The sequence below is a fragment of the Schistocerca cancellata genome, chromosome 3, assembly GCF_023864275.1.
Source record: "Schistocerca cancellata isolate TAMUIC-IGC-003103 chromosome 3, iqSchCanc2.1, whole genome shotgun sequence".
Classification (NCBI taxonomy): Eukaryota; Metazoa; Arthropoda; class Insecta; order Orthoptera; family Acrididae; genus Schistocerca; species Schistocerca cancellata.
The window spans coordinates 656357366-656373563 of record NC_064628.1 but is presented as its reverse complement, the minus strand read 5'-3'; positions in this window follow the sequence as shown (position 1 = coordinate 656373563).

The following is a 16198-nucleotide window of genomic DNA, read 5'->3' as shown; positions in this document are numbered from 1 at the left end:
AATATCATCCACACAATTCTGAAGACTGTAAGAGCTGACAAGTGTGAGAATTATCGCACAATCAGCTTAGCAGCTCGTGCATACAAGTTGCTGATAAGAATAATATACAGAAGAATAGAAAGGAAAATTGTGGATGTGTTGGATGACAATCAGTTTGGCTTTAGGAAAGGTAAAGGCACCAGAGAGGCAATTCTGACGTTGCGATTGATAATGGAAGCAAGACTAAGGAAAAATCAGGACATGTTCATAAGATTTGTCGATCTGGAAAATGTGTTCGACAGTGTGAAATGGTGCAAGATGTTTGAAATTCTGAGAAAATAGGGGTGAGCTATAGGGAGAGACTTACTGCCATCCATCCATTTTTAATTTTCAAAATTCCCTCCATCTGCTATTCTTCCTTTTTTTAATTTACAGCCATCCACCTTTTTCAGTTTTTAAATTCCCTCCTTCCATCATCTGTGATTTTTAAATTTTCCGCCATCTTGATGATGCTATATGTTCTAGATCATTGATGAAGTCATGCAACCAAGGTCATTGATAACATCATATGTGTGTGTGTGTGATGGATACTTGTATGACCTTCATGATCACATGACAAATTGGAAATCAGATTGAGGTCAAATTGGGCCAGGCTTCTAGTAGCGTTCCTATTCACTAAAATGATCAAAAGAATCTGGCAACATGTTAGCGGGTATTAATATCGAGCCGTCCACCCTTTGCTTTATGGTGGTTTGAAATCTGCTGGGGACATTGTCAATGAGGTATCTGAATGTCTGTGGAGGAATGGCAAGCCATTCTTCCGCAAGAGCCAAAACCAGAGGAGGTATTAATGGTGTGTGCTTGCGTTCTGAGTGAAGTTGACATTCGAATTTGTCCCAAAGGTGCTTCACTGATTTCAAGTCGGGACTCTCTACAGGTCAGTTCATTACACAAATGTTATTTCCAGAATGAGATTTCCACTCTGCAGCGGAGTGTGCGCTGACATGAAACTTCGTGGCAGATTAAAACTGTGTTTCAGAAATGTTATTGTTCGCAAACCGTTGCCTCACAGATGCCGTTTTATGACAGGGTGCATTTCCATGCTGATATGATGAATCATCAATAGGTATGCTGGGCCATGTCTGGTATAAAGTGTTTCGATGACGATGTATAAAATGGCGAGAAATAAAAATTGGTGGGAAATTCAAAAAATAGCCCAGTTGCACTACCAGGTTTTTCCCACTCATGTGGAAGTAGGGCTGTTGTCCTAAACATAAACTGGCAGGAAGTTCAGAAATGCATGATGGTACATTGTTGTACTGGTTGACCTGAAATAAAGGCTCAGGCTTTACATCAGAATCCAAGACTTGAGATACTGCCACTGGCTCTATGATGTCAGTTTTTTTAGGCAAAGAATGTTTGTGCATGTCCAGGCCTCTCTGCTAAACAAAGAATATCTTACTTGACAGGTTTGCCCGTGATATCATTCACTCAAAGGTGTATGGTCATTGGCTCTGCTTCTCCTAACTCTAACTTCGCATCTATCCCCTATATATTTTTAACGCCGTAATGGGAAGGAGAGGTCTTACTGCCCCCACACCACATCCACACCTCAGTCACTGCTACAGCTACTGTCACTGTTATCACCACCATCACCATCAGCATGCATCATGCCAGCCAGATGCCCTAAGTCCAAGTGCTGCACCGGTTGCCATGATTGAAATGCCCCGGGCTAGGGAGCAACTGCCAGCCACCACCACTCTAACCCGTAGCTCATAGGTGAATGAGTAGTTTCCACTGATTTAATGGCACTGCACTAGCTGTCACACAGCTGCTGCTGTAACAATTACAGTGTCCTGTGCAACTCCACACAGAATGCTACATCCTTTCAGACCGACATAACCACAATGCTCTGGCATCTGGTCTGCATATGCGAGCTGTCAGGGCAGCTTGTGATGTCACTGTACACACAGTGGTGGACGACCTTCACTGTTACGAACTGTAGCCGTTGATACTATGCTGCATCGGTCACAGTGCATGATTGACCTGACAGTTATCCATGTGATACGAAGCCGTGATATGTCATAGCCTGCCTTCTTGAATTTGACGCTATTTATAGCTAGCCTACATGAAAATACTCTTTCAAAGATGTTGAGAGAAAGGATTTTTGCCTACACTTGCTAGGTACTGCCACATATTTTTCATACTACAGTCTTCTATTCATCCATATGTGATATTTAGGCAGTAAACAGCCTGCTACATTAATTGCTCACATGCTTTTCCATTCTCTATTACTCACACAACAGGAATTTCAGTGTTATTTTTAACAGACCCAGAAAAATTACATTTCTGAGGAATCCAAACAAACATTCCACATGACTGCCAAATTCAGGCAGCATCAGAGCAACACAATTCGTCCTGAACATTCAGCTGTGGTAATCAGTGAATAGAAAGAATTCAAAGAAAATTCAAAGCTGGTAGAACTCGATCAGCGAATATAGAAGCTTAAAGATGATAAAAATACATTAATAGCGTTTCTGTTAGTCCATCATCCATCTAAAAAGTGATTTCAGGCATATGATCAGTGTAGCGCAACTGGTTTAGTCGTAGATTCCACATAGACATGTGGCAACACGTTCATTCAACATACAGAATCTTCTATCCTAGCAAAGATTCTAACTTTACGTTCCTCCCACATCTACGTCTGCAATACATCGATGATACACTTTTTTTCATGAAGCTACCAACACTGCAATGCGAAATAATTGTATATACAATCGAAAAGTAATTACTTCAGTTTGCAGCATGTGATTGATGTGGTGACATTACCACCATAAAATGTCAGTCTCCACCTAAACAGTCAACATCATGTAAGCATCATCCGTGTTCTTGCGTGTATGTGTGTATGTAGTGTACTGCGGTCTACGTCTGTCTCGTTTTCTTTTGCTATTTCCAAATGATGTTGTGGAGTTCCCCATGATGAAAACATCTCAGCAGAGTACATATCCATTTTCATTGCGTCTCACCGTAAATTCAAGTGGACGTAAACCTTTTAGCGTTGGAATGTTCTCTAATGGTGGATTCAAACTATTGGCGATTTTTGAAAACCCACATTATTGTACAGGAATGGTGCACACAACCTGACCACTCAATAGCGATTGTAGACATGTTTTGACTCACCTGCGGGTTCGTAGATGTTTAGTTTCAGAATGATTACGGTACGGTTCAACTGGCGAATGGCAAAGAAAATGTTGTTGATAATTACCACGACTGCAATGCAGTGTGTCATGTCGAGGTGCGTACTGTTGTTGTTGTGAGTACGTTGTGTGCCGTGTGTATGCGACATAAATGTACTTGTATTCATTGCCAAACCGTATGTTTCGGTTGCTATTACGCTCATTGCACACTGGTTGTACGTAATTGTCGAATCTGATTACATGTGTACTCGAAAAACTCAAACAACACTTTCAGTGATTCTATATGATTTCCATGAGCAATGAAAACTTTTAAAGAAATAGAACTGACTCACTTACAGGAACAGATCTTCAAGAATTTAATGTACAGCGGTTTTCCCACACAACACACACTTGACCAGATATTGAGCTGGTAGCCATACAGTTACAGCTTCTACGAAACATTGTGGACCAATTTACAGGAACTTTTGCGACAAACTCCAAATCCTACGGAAGAAAATGTGGTACAAATTTCGATGCGTGTCGCACGCCAGAAAATGTAACTATGTATCAGTTTACAACACTTGATGAAGGCAGAGAATTGCAGTCTTATTTGAGTATGTACACTGGAACCACACTTAATGAGCGTCTCCCGTAACGCGCAATTGGCATAACGAATGAAACAAATAGTAAGAAAAAAAAAAGACTAGCTTAACAAGCGATTTTTCGCTTAACGATTGACTACGATTTAGTGTGCCGTCACCAGCAGCTGTTCGCGCACGGCGGGGGAAACGTTCAACAATATCAACACCTTTCATTGTCGGCAGCGGCTTATGAACAATGACTTTACTACATAACTGCAGTGTGGGTTTAGCGCTGTTTCTGCTACCATCGTAGTGCGGCTTGTGATTTTTCTAAACTTGTGTTTGCACTGTGTTTTTTTGTGTGCAAATTTTAATAACCTCCGTAGAAATGTCCCCGAAGATAAAGCTACAAGAAGATGACCATGAAAGAAAGAAAACTTAGAGATAAAACGTAAAATCATTGAAAAATGGGAACGTGGTGTGAGTGTTGCTGGTTTAGCACGCACATGCAGTCGACGCACATAAACTATTTGCACTATCCTCAAGAACAAGGACAAGACTAAGGAGATAGATGCTTCAAAGGGAGTAACAAGGATATCTAAACAAAGATTTCGTATTCTGCACGATACCACAAGTTTGCTCCTTTGAGGGGTAAATGAACGGCAATTGCAAGGTGACACTATTAACGGGAACATCATTTGTGAGAAGGCGAGAATGATTTTCGCCGCCCTCGTTAAGAAGACGCCAGGATCATCACCAGCCGAAGAAGTCTTTAAGGGAAGCCGTGGGCGGTTTGAGAAGTTTAAGAGAAGAACCAGTGTCCACAGCTTTGTGAGACACGGCGAAGCAGCCAGCTTCGACACAAAGCCAGCAGAGAACTGAATAAATAACTTCAAGATACTCGTAGATTCTAAGGGTTATCTGCCGCAATAGGTTTTTAATTGTGACGAGACTGGGCTATTCTGAAAAAAGGTGCCGAAGTGTAGCTCTGTAACAGCAGAGGAGAATGCATTGCACAGTCACAAGCCAATGAAAGACCATCTTACAGTGCTATTCTGTGCCAATGGAAGTGGCGATTTGAAAATAACTGCTGCTTGTTTCCGTTTCAGGAACTCCACAAGCCTTCAAGAAGTATAAAGTCCAGAAGAGCTGGTTAAAACTGATGTGGAGGTCCAACAACAAGGCATAGGTGACAAGTGATCATTGTGATTAGATCAGTGAAGTGTTTGGTCCTGAGGTGAAAAAATATTTGCTTGAGATGAATCTGAAACTCCATGTCTTGTTTGTTATGGACAATGCTCCTACCCACTCTCCAGGCCTACAAGACTACCTGCTTGAAGAATTTAAATGCATCAAGATCAAATTCAAGCCTCCAAACACAACCCTATTACTCCAGCCTATGGACCGTCAGGTTATTTCTAACTTTAAGAAGCTCCATTCTAGAGCACCCTTCAAGCATTGGTTTGAGTTGACTGAAGCTTCCAATCTCACTCTCAGATAGTTTTGGAAATATCACTTCAAAATGGTTACCTGTGTCAAGCTCAATGAAAAAGCCTGGGAAGGAGTTATCAAGTGAACTCTCACTTCTACTTGCAAGAAGTTTTGAGTGGACTGCATTGTCAAATGTGACTCTGAGGCATTTGAGTCAGTACCTGTGGAGCCTGTAGTCAACAAGATTGTGTCTTTGGTCAAGAGCATGGAACTAGAAGTGGATACCAATGATATCGATGAGCTTATGGAAGATCGCAGCCAAGAAATGACCACCAAAGAGATTATGGAGTTGCAGTGTGTTTCACAGCAGGAAGTTATGAAGAGGAGTTCTTGAGAGGAGGAGGGGCGGTAACAGTCTTCTGGCACAATAAGAGAAATGCTGAAAGCATGTGAATCGGTTGCACTGTACATTGAAAATCATTACCCCAATAAGCAGTGGCTGTGTGCGGTACAAATTTATTTGACGATAATGCTGTGTTGCATTTTCGCCAAGTGTTGAAGTATCGGCAGAAACAATGACTATAGATAGCTTCCTAATAAAAAAAATTAGTTATGTATCATGTATAATTAAGTACATAATACTGTATTTTCTTTCCATAAATGGGATGAATAAAATAAAACTTTTAGTACTTTTTCTGCATGAAATGCATTATCATATCTTACATTAATTTATATGAGATAAATTGTTTCGCACTATGAGTAAAATAATGGAACGAATTATGCTTGCTATGTGAGGTTCCACCGTATATATATATATATATATATATATATATATATATATATATATATATATATATATATATATATATATATATACCTCAGGGAAGATCAGTTTGGATTCTGTAGAAATATAGGAACATGTAAGGCAATACTGACCCTACGACTTATCTTAGAAGCTAGATTAAGGAAAGGCAAACCTATATTTCTAGCATTTGTAGACTTAGAGAAAGCTTTTGACAATGTTGACTGGAATTCTCTCTTTAAAATTCTGAAGGTGGCAGGGATAAAATACAGGGAGCGAAAGGCTATTTACAATTTGTACAGAAACCAGATGGCAGTTATAAGTGTCGAGGGACATGAAAGGGAAGCAGTGGTTGGGAAGGGAGTGAGACAGGGTTGTAGCCTCTCCCCGATGTTATTCCATCTGTATATTGAGCAGCCAGTGAAGGAAACAAAAGAAAAATTTGGAGTAGGTATTAAAATCTATGGAGAAGAAATAAAAACTTTGAGGTTCACCGATGACATTGTAATTCTGTCAGAGACAGCAAAGGACTTGGAAGATCAGTTGAACAGAATGGATAGTGTCTTGAAAGGAGGATATAAGATGAACATCAACAAAAGCAAAACGAGGATAAGGGAATGTAGTTCGCCACTTCACCTCAAAGGATGTCTCCCACAGTCGGAGACGAAACGTCAGGGCAGAGTTTTATACACTGACCATGGCCTATCAGCCCAGAAGTTTTAAGTGGTGACAATACTGGCCATGAATGCCTACATTGTATGAACAATGAATACCTGTTTGTGAAGTTTGTAGAAAAACTAATACTCCTGCTATTCAAATACAAAGATTACAGAGTACTAATATTTGGTAATATCACTATAGATACCAGGTTTAAGAATATAAATGTTGATCATTTGCTAAATACTTTAAGATCCCCTAACTTCTGTTGCATAAAGGACAAACCAGCTAGGCAGGAAATATGTCGAGATAATGTAATATGTAATTTCCATCTAAAGAAAACAGAATTTGGCACAGTCTAAATATGCGTTTCTGATTGTGAGTGACTATGGCTCAAATAAATTCTTAACAGTAAAATAATTGGAACTTCCACCAGATATAGAAAAATTATAAGACCAATTAATGAATTAAGCTAAACAAACTGTTAAGTAAATTTACTTTAATACAGTGGGATAAAATAATAATCACTGGAAATGCAAGTGAATCTTCCAGCAAAATTTTGGAACTTTTAACTGAACATTTTGAAGCATGTTGTCCTAAATGCTACAAGAAAATATCGAAGCAGAATCTCTGCATCGCAAATCACAAAATCTATAAAACTGTTACACCCCACATTTAAGTTGAATAAGACTCATATTGCTACTTTACATGATAGGTCTAAGCATTACAATGCTACAAGGACATGTATATGAAAGTGAAAAATATTTATAGGTCTATAATCAAGGCAGCAAATTGTGAAGCAAATGATACATATATACTGAACTCAGTTCATAAAGGCAATGCACCATGGGAGATTTTTAAAACAGGAATCAACTATGATGATAAAGTATACCAGATACCAATCCCACCTGACATTCTAAATGCACATTTTGTCAGACCTTAGTCAGATGACAGCATAATGGAGGATATGAGGTAAGCAGGGGCGCTGCTCCCAGAAATGAACAGTAAGTAGACAAATAGCTTTTGCTGGACTCATGTAACTGAGAAGATGGTTAGTGTATCAGTACCTAAGCTCAGTAATTCTAGAGTAGAGGATCATTATAGCCTAACAGATTATGTTATTAAATGTACCAGAAATCAAATTGTAATGCCACTGAGGAAAATAATCCACAAAATTTTAAATGAAGGTATTTATTCGGAATGTTTCAAAATGTCTGTAGTTAAACCAGTACATAAGAAAAGAGATATAGTATCTCCAGATAAGTATCAACCTATATCACTTATACCAATAATATAAAAAATAATAGAACACTTCATGCATAAACAGATGAGTCAGTATTACCTTCTCACAGTATGGCTTCAGATCCAGCCTTTCTGTCACCGTATAAGTTGATGGCATAGCAGCAAAAACATACTATTGTTTTGAAAACAAAAATTTCCTCTGAGTGACACTGTTGGACCACAGGAAAGCTTTCAATGCAGTCTCCCATAGTATTCTCATAAAATACCTTAATTCTATCGCAACATAGTGAGGGAGAATGCTCTATGCCTAATGTAGTCTTACTTTGATGGTAGAAAACAATTAGATAATGTAAATAGTCAAATGTCAGAATGTCTTACAATTGTAAAGGTTGTATCTCAAGAATCTGTTCTTGGACATTTCCTTTTCATTATTTACATAAATTACTTTATCCACAGTTGTACCATGTGATGCAGTGCTATATGTAGGTGACACTACACTCATCAAATGTGGTACCAGCCTTGAAAATGTGCAACACAGCATGGCATGGTAATAGAGAGATGTACTGCTTGGTTTGAGACAAATGTAGTGCAGAAGAATGATAGCCAAACTGAAGCCATTGTATTCAGTCTGAATGCTCCCTGTCATGGTAACAAAAACAATCAAATTATTAGGATCTCACATACATCAAGAGCTCAACTGGTACACCCACACAGAGAAATTGTGTGGCAGACTAGCACATCATCTGTCTGCTGAACAAAGTGAGGAACAGTGCCAGCAAAGACCTTCTATTATATACATATTTTGCATTCTTCCATTCCAACATAAGTTATGGGATACCATCATGAGCCAATTCTGTAGGCTCAAAATTAGTGTTTAAATGGGAAACGAAAGCTGTGCATTGCAGGACTTAGCCAATATGAATCATGTCAAAATTATTTTAAGAAAATAAATATAATGACAGTGCCTACACTGTATATTTACGACTGCCTTGTTAAAGAGAATCTAAGTAAATTTGACCTAAGAGGGACAGTTCTTGACCATAACACAAGAAGTGGACATAGAACTGATGTGCCACATACTAGGTTTGTGAAGAATCGTAATAGTTACAAATATCCTGATCCTGTCTACTGTTAAAAATTACCTGAAAATGCCTACAAAGTGCCAGTAAATAAATGTAAAACTACTCTTTCGAGATGGGTGAAAAGTACAATAATTTACTCTTTTGAAGAGTTTCTTGATTGCCTGTCAAATGACCCACATTTATTATTAGAATGAACAATAAATTATCTACAAACTTTACATATGCCCAACTGAGTAACTGATTTATTACTGTTTCATGTACATATTATTAATCATCAATTTGATTACTTACTACCTATGATAGTCACTTAATTATGTAGTTCATTTATCTTGTAACTGCTCTGTTATGAAACTTATTCTTGTTATTGGCATGTATTTAAATATGTAGTGTATCTATTTTGAATTATTTTCTTTTAGTTAATGATATTGCCCAAGTTTAAATTATTATTGTTGTTGTTACTACTGTACTATCATTGACAACACTGATGGCCGGTAAATATGCTCAAAGGTGAAAAAAAAAGATTTGTGTTTATTTGTATTAAATACTTATTCTCAAATCATTCCGAGGTTAATCAACAAATTAACAGCAAGTGTTGATGTGAAGAAAAAGAAGACAAGTGAATTAACTTCACAGTTTGGTATAACTGAATAGAAGGCAAATGGGTTTATATAAGTTGTATATTGTTCCGAAGTCTGCTTAGTATAGATCAACATGTCGACAAAATATAAAGTTGTGGAAGCACATAATACTATACAAGAGAAGCTGCAACTGATGAAGTTAGGGCGTTTAGAAAGACCATTCACTCAGAGACACATTTAGACCTGTCACAGAATCTCTCGAATGGCTCTTGAAGGCTGAAGAAGCGGTTGAAGAATGGTGAGCAAGAACAGCCTGTTGCTTTCTCTGTTCAAAAGAGAGTGTGCAAATGACGACAGGTAAAAATTAATAGAAATAAATGCATCTATAAAAAGATCGATGCTCTAAGCTTACAACAACTACCTCCATCATATCTTTACAAGAGATCTTGGCGAGAACTCGAGAAAATTCTGAACCTACCTAAAATCCCTAAGTGTGTCTAGGCTTTTTTTCCAGTCATTCGTTGACCAGTCTGGCGTCACAGTAGAAGACAGCAAAAATAAATCTGAAGTTTTAAATTTTGCGTTTAAGAAATCGTTCACGCAGGAGTGGCTGGAAAAAAGAGCAGGTGACTCCAGTATACAAGAAGGGTAAAGGAATGGACCCACAAAATTACTGACTAATTTATGTAACATCGGTTTGCTGCAGAATCCTTGAACATATAATATAATAATTTTTTTGAGAAGGAACAGTTGCTGTCCACAAATCTGCATGGTTTTAGAATGAATCGCTCATGCGAAACTCAGCTTGCCTTTTCCCACATGACACTCTCTGAACCATGGATGAAGGGCAGATTCCTTATTCATAGATTTCCACAGCGCCACATTGTCGACTGTTAATGAAGGTACAAGCATACAGAATAGGTTCCTCGTTATGTGAGTGGCTCGAAGACTTCTTAACCCTAGTAGTGTACACCTCTGAAATTGTTGTACGAACTGTATACCATTGTCACAGTGACCCTCAATTATTTTCTGGTGAAACTGCTTGAATATAGAATATTTTATAATGAAATTGGACTCTCATATACTAAACACATAGTATTTTACCTCTGTCATGTACTTTTTCAATCAATATTAGTATTAATACATCAAAAATTCGAAATTAAGTAAAAACGGCCATGGAAGCTTTTCAGTGATGAAACCTGAAAGTGATTTGGGCCTAAAGACTTAATTTGCAGTTTAATTAGATGTTGAAACAATTTTTTTAATAAAATGCATGTACTACAAAAATATTTTGGTTCTTAATTATTCACAAATGGATTCATTCATTATTTCCACACTCTTGGAATATTGACTACAGTGTTACAGCCAACTGGCAGACGTCTTCCATTAGGGACAGTTATGTTCCAACAATGACCACTCTTATGGAAGACGACTATATTTCCTTCATTGCTGTCTGAAATTTGTCAGACTGATCAGTTTCACCATTGCCCAGAACTGCAGCAGAAGCATCAGCTTCAGAATCACTTTCTTCACGAAAGTGACTTATGGCATTTTCACCATTGAATTCTTCTAACAGTTTTTTCCATATAACATCTTCCCTCAGTAAAATATCATTCCTACATGCAATTTCCACATATATGTACTTCACATGACAGAATAATGACAGCGACGCTTCGAAAAATATTTGTTTCAAATTATTTAAACAGCAGTATCAGACAACATCGCATATCTGTCCTCCACTAGCTCTCAGTCAATGCTTAATTTACATTGCTGGCAGCGGGCTGTATATGTGTAGTGGCGCCTGCACAGTAACAAGCAAAAATCGCCAGGTTCAGAGTGAGGTTGGTGTATACTTCTAGGGCTAAGTAAATAAACCTAATAGATTGTCCTCGATGGCGAGTGTTTATCAGAGGCAAGGGTGTCGTCAGGAGAGCTCCAGAGAAGTATTAGCACAGCTGTAATTTCCTATGCATATAAATGATCTAGCGGTCAGGGCAAGTAGCAGTCTGTGGTTGTTTGTTGATGACGCTGTGGTGTGTGGGAAATTGTCATAGTAGAGTGACTGTAGGAGAATACAGACGATTTAGACAAAATTTCTAGTTGATTTGATGAATGGCAACTAGCTCTAAATGTAGAAAACTGTAAGTTAATGCAGATGAGTAGGAAAAACAAATCCATAACGTTCAATACAGTATTAGTAGTGTCCTGCTTGACACAGTCATGTTGATTAAATATCTAGACGTAACATTGCAAAGTAGTATGAAATGGAATGAGAATGTAAGGACTGTAATAGTGAAGGCGAATGGTCGACTTCGGTTTATTGAGAGAATTTTAAGAAAGTGCGGCTCATTGGTAAAGCAGACCGCATGTAGGACGCTAGAGCGACCTATTCTTAAGTAATGCATGAGTGTTTGAGATCCCACCAGATCGGATTAAAGGAAGATATCGAAGTAGTTTAGAGGTGTGCTGCTAGATTTGTTACCAGTACTACAGCAATGCTCCATGAACTCAAATGGATATCCATGTAAGGAAGACGTTCTTTTCACGAAACACTATTGTGAAATGAAGAGCCCATGGGTGTACTGCTGGCTCATAGCGCCCAGCGAGCACAATATTTCAGCGATCAGATATGTCACCATCGTCAGGTGCTCTGACAAGCTGAGATCCTGAGGATGCGCGGCCGACTAATATACCTTGTCCCCATGAACCAGTACATCCCTGGTCTGCATCAGTGGCCGCACGTCGGTGGTGGTGGAGACCCTAGCGTCGGCGTCTGTGATAGCACTGATGTAAGTTCTTTGTCCGTACTGGTCGCCATACCGTTTTTTTGTGGCTCTGTGGCCACTGACTTGTTGGGATGCATCAGTCGGGTATGCCTGTGGTGTTCTTGGCAACGATCTTCGACAGTGTGCACTGTCTGTCCAATATATGTCTTCCCAATTTGTGATGGAATTCGCTATACGCCGACCTTCCGCAAGCCGAGATCATCTTTGGCACTTCCCAGTAATGCTAGTGTTTTATTAGGTGGGCAAAGGACACTTTTACTCGGTGCTTCTTCAATATTCGTCCCATTTTTCCCGATAGTGCGCCAGTGTATGGTATAAAGGGAGCAGCTGCCTCTTACTGTTCCAGGTTGCTGACACTGAACGAGGACTCTGTACCAGCACCCAGCGCCAGCCGCTGAGCAGCACAAAAGCACAACGTCAAGTTATCGACATGCATGATACCCACTACTAACAAAGCCTATCCTTGCATGACCTATCGCAGGCAGCAAGACAACCGCTACTGCTCTTACCACCCGACCTAACTATCGCAGAGGTTTTTTTTTCCCTTGGCTCTTGCCTTGGCACTTTTTTTCCTCTGCCCTTCAAACCGCTACCCTTCGTTCGATTTCGACCAATCTATCTCCAGATGCGCGCGTATTAATGGTTAACCCTAACCAGACGTACACAAACATCGCAGTACCCACATCCTGCGACACCTCACTTTAGTGAACACTAACCCTTATGCAGAGATGGCAGTAGACCTTTTGTGTTGGCCATCATGCCGGTGTGGGCGTGGAGGGGCTCCACCTCTTTAAAAAAAAATCTCTCCGTAACTTCTTCCGTCTCCACAGTTTGTACTGTTGTGATGGGGAACTCAGCGCGCCTAATCTGCCGTTCTGTGTAGCCATTCTTTTTTTTTTTTTTAATACATTTCTGAGGCGTTCCAGGTCGAGGCAGACTTTCTGCATCTGAAATGGAGCATGCCTTAAGTACTAGTGTTTTTTAGTATCTCATTCTCCGTGAAGGGTGGTGGCAGCTGTCTGCATGCAAATACAGGTCACTGCACCATTTCTTCCGACACACACCGTGACCCAGGGTACCATCAGCTTTTCTCTTGATCATGACTTCCAGGAATGGTAATCTTCCTTGTGCTTCAATGTCCATAGCGATTTTGATGCTAGGACGTATGGAGTTCAGATGTGTAAGCGTGTTAAAGGGTTTGTCCCTTCCATGGGGCCAGATGGCGAACGTGTCACCTACATAACGAAAAAAACACTTGGCTTTCCATTTGGTTGACACCAGGGTATCCTCCTTGAGATACTCTATACACAGAATCATGGCCACAGGCGAGAGCAGACTGCCCATTCTGACTCCTTCCATTTGGTCATAGTATTCTCCATTAAACAGAAAATTCATCGACATTCTGGCCAATAAGCTCTAGTGACTGTCTTAGAGGTACTCTTACGAATAACGAAATGACGTCAAAACATACCAGGATACATGTGTCATTCACACTGGAATTATCGAGGCGTTTGGCAAAATCCACAGAATTGCTGATATGATGAGTGCATTTATGCACATAATTGAGTAATATTTCTGACACATATTTTCCCAGCAAATATGTAGGTTCCCTAAAGTTGCTGACAATGGTGCACAACAACACCCCATCCTTGTGAACTTTAGTGAGTCTATAAGTCTTGGCTGTACAGGTCCTTGAGGTTAAAGCTTCTTGGCGACGCCCTCTGGTAAAACCACGTCCTTGAGAGGAGCTCAGATCTTATTCTCCACCTTCTTTGTGGGGTCAACCTTGATCCTCATGTAGGAGTCATCAAATAGCAGGCTCTACACTTCTCAGTGTAGTGCTTGTGGGAAAGAACAATAGCAGGGCTGCATTTGTAATTAGGTGAGACAATTATCTTAGGGCACTCTCTCAGGTCCCGAATAGCAGTCCTCTCTCTGCTGATAATGTTCGACTTCATAGGCTTAGTTCTCATCAGAGCATGGCAGGTTTCGCAAAGTACTTCTTCAGCTGCTTCAGGCAGTAGTCGTGCTGCAACTGCAGAAGTATCTACAAGCAATTAAATTCCAACTGATTACTGAGTTGTAATATAAACATTCCATAATTGCATACGCCACTCCTGCTGTCTCAGAATGATGACAAAGACTACAATCAGAGAGTTGTACATTCACACAAGCTTAGAATTTTTACCAAGCCATTAAATCAGACTGCAGAAACCTTGCACGCAAAATGCCTTTAATGATAATCATCATGGACTGTTACTCAGACTGTAAATTTAAATGATAGAAAATACTAAATCAACTTCAGTTACAGTAACTGACTCTGAGAATAGTAAAGATTACATGTTCAAATGGGGTTAATATACTAAGATAAGAAAATCTCATTTCAAGCAGTAGATAATAAAATATAAAAGCGCTGATGTTCAATAACTCCTGTATTATCAACCAGTTTTAATTCCAAAATGATAAAATGTTCTGCACAAATGGCGATAATAGTAAGACCAAGAAACCTTCATTTTAAACAGCAATAATTAATCACAACAATGTTGGGTATTTATTCAAACAAACTGTTTAATCCTTGCCAATCAGCCATTTATACAATAGGGTATTACAATAAATAAGTGACTGAACAACCGACCACTCCTAACATGTGGCCAAACACTCCAAAAGCACAACAAGGCACCATCATTGCCTCCATGGGTGGAAAGGCCAGACAGAGGGAGAGGGATATCTGCAAAACAATACGTTGTGCATGAACAACTGGTGGACAGTGTACCATAGCAGCTTACATAGCTACAATGTCACGTAAGAACACATTGTCACAAGAGCTGTTTCAAGACACAGAGCAGAAAACAACAAGCACAGGAATGACTTATACAAAAGTGTCTGTGATGGCGGCCATGTTACAAGGGAACAAAACACAGCTGCTGTGGCCCTTAAGAAAGACACGTGAATGCACAAAAAGGGAGAAAAAATCTACCAGAATGGACATGACAGATCAATCTTCGTTAATTGCCAACAGAGCAGTCAACCTAAATAATGTAATGGCCAGCCATCTAACATTTGTATGCAAGTAGTCCTGGTCGAAATAAATTTGGCGCCAAATTCATGACACCTCATTTGAAGATATTACATAAGTCAATGTTGTGTACCCTTGCATGGTATGATTGAATTAATTACTGGTAAATGCTCCAAACCGACACAGTTCAGGTAGATATTTGCAACAATTAACTGACACTGGGCCTTTTAAAGGAATTGACTGACGTTTAAACCTCGCTCTTGTGGCATCATGTAATCTTAAGTTCAGTTTAGGTCCTGTACAAGGCACTGTCTAGTAAACATATAATCAATTTAGGTCCAACAGGGATGGCTAACAAGGCACCATATACCCATACCAATGGCCCACAATTCCATCACCAAAACACTTTCACCAACATGCAAAAAAAAAAAAAAAAATCACTGCATTACACTGAACAGAACTCAGTCGATTGCAATCCTCAACATAGCATTCTTATCCATACTCAGTTGACAAAATCAGTGTCCAGCAATTCCGGTGGATCCAAAACTATCTATTTGCAGCATAGCACTCTAACGACGCCGCTGAAAACACAGTGATGTGCTGCCACGCCTGTTCCTCATGTGGCTCAGCCTACAGAAGAAGTACCAAAGAGCTGCTCGCACTATAGCTTTCCTGTTGCAGAGCAGCAGGGAAGGTGAACACAAAGCAACACTCAGGTATAGAACTGGTATATAAGTCACCAGTTGCCATCTAACGAAATGTTATTTCCAGCCTTATCGCTGCAGCTTCTCAAACAGACAATCTAAAATCTCGCTGTGACTTCCTTCTGAAATTTGGAAACAAAATGTGGCCATCACTTGTATCTCTC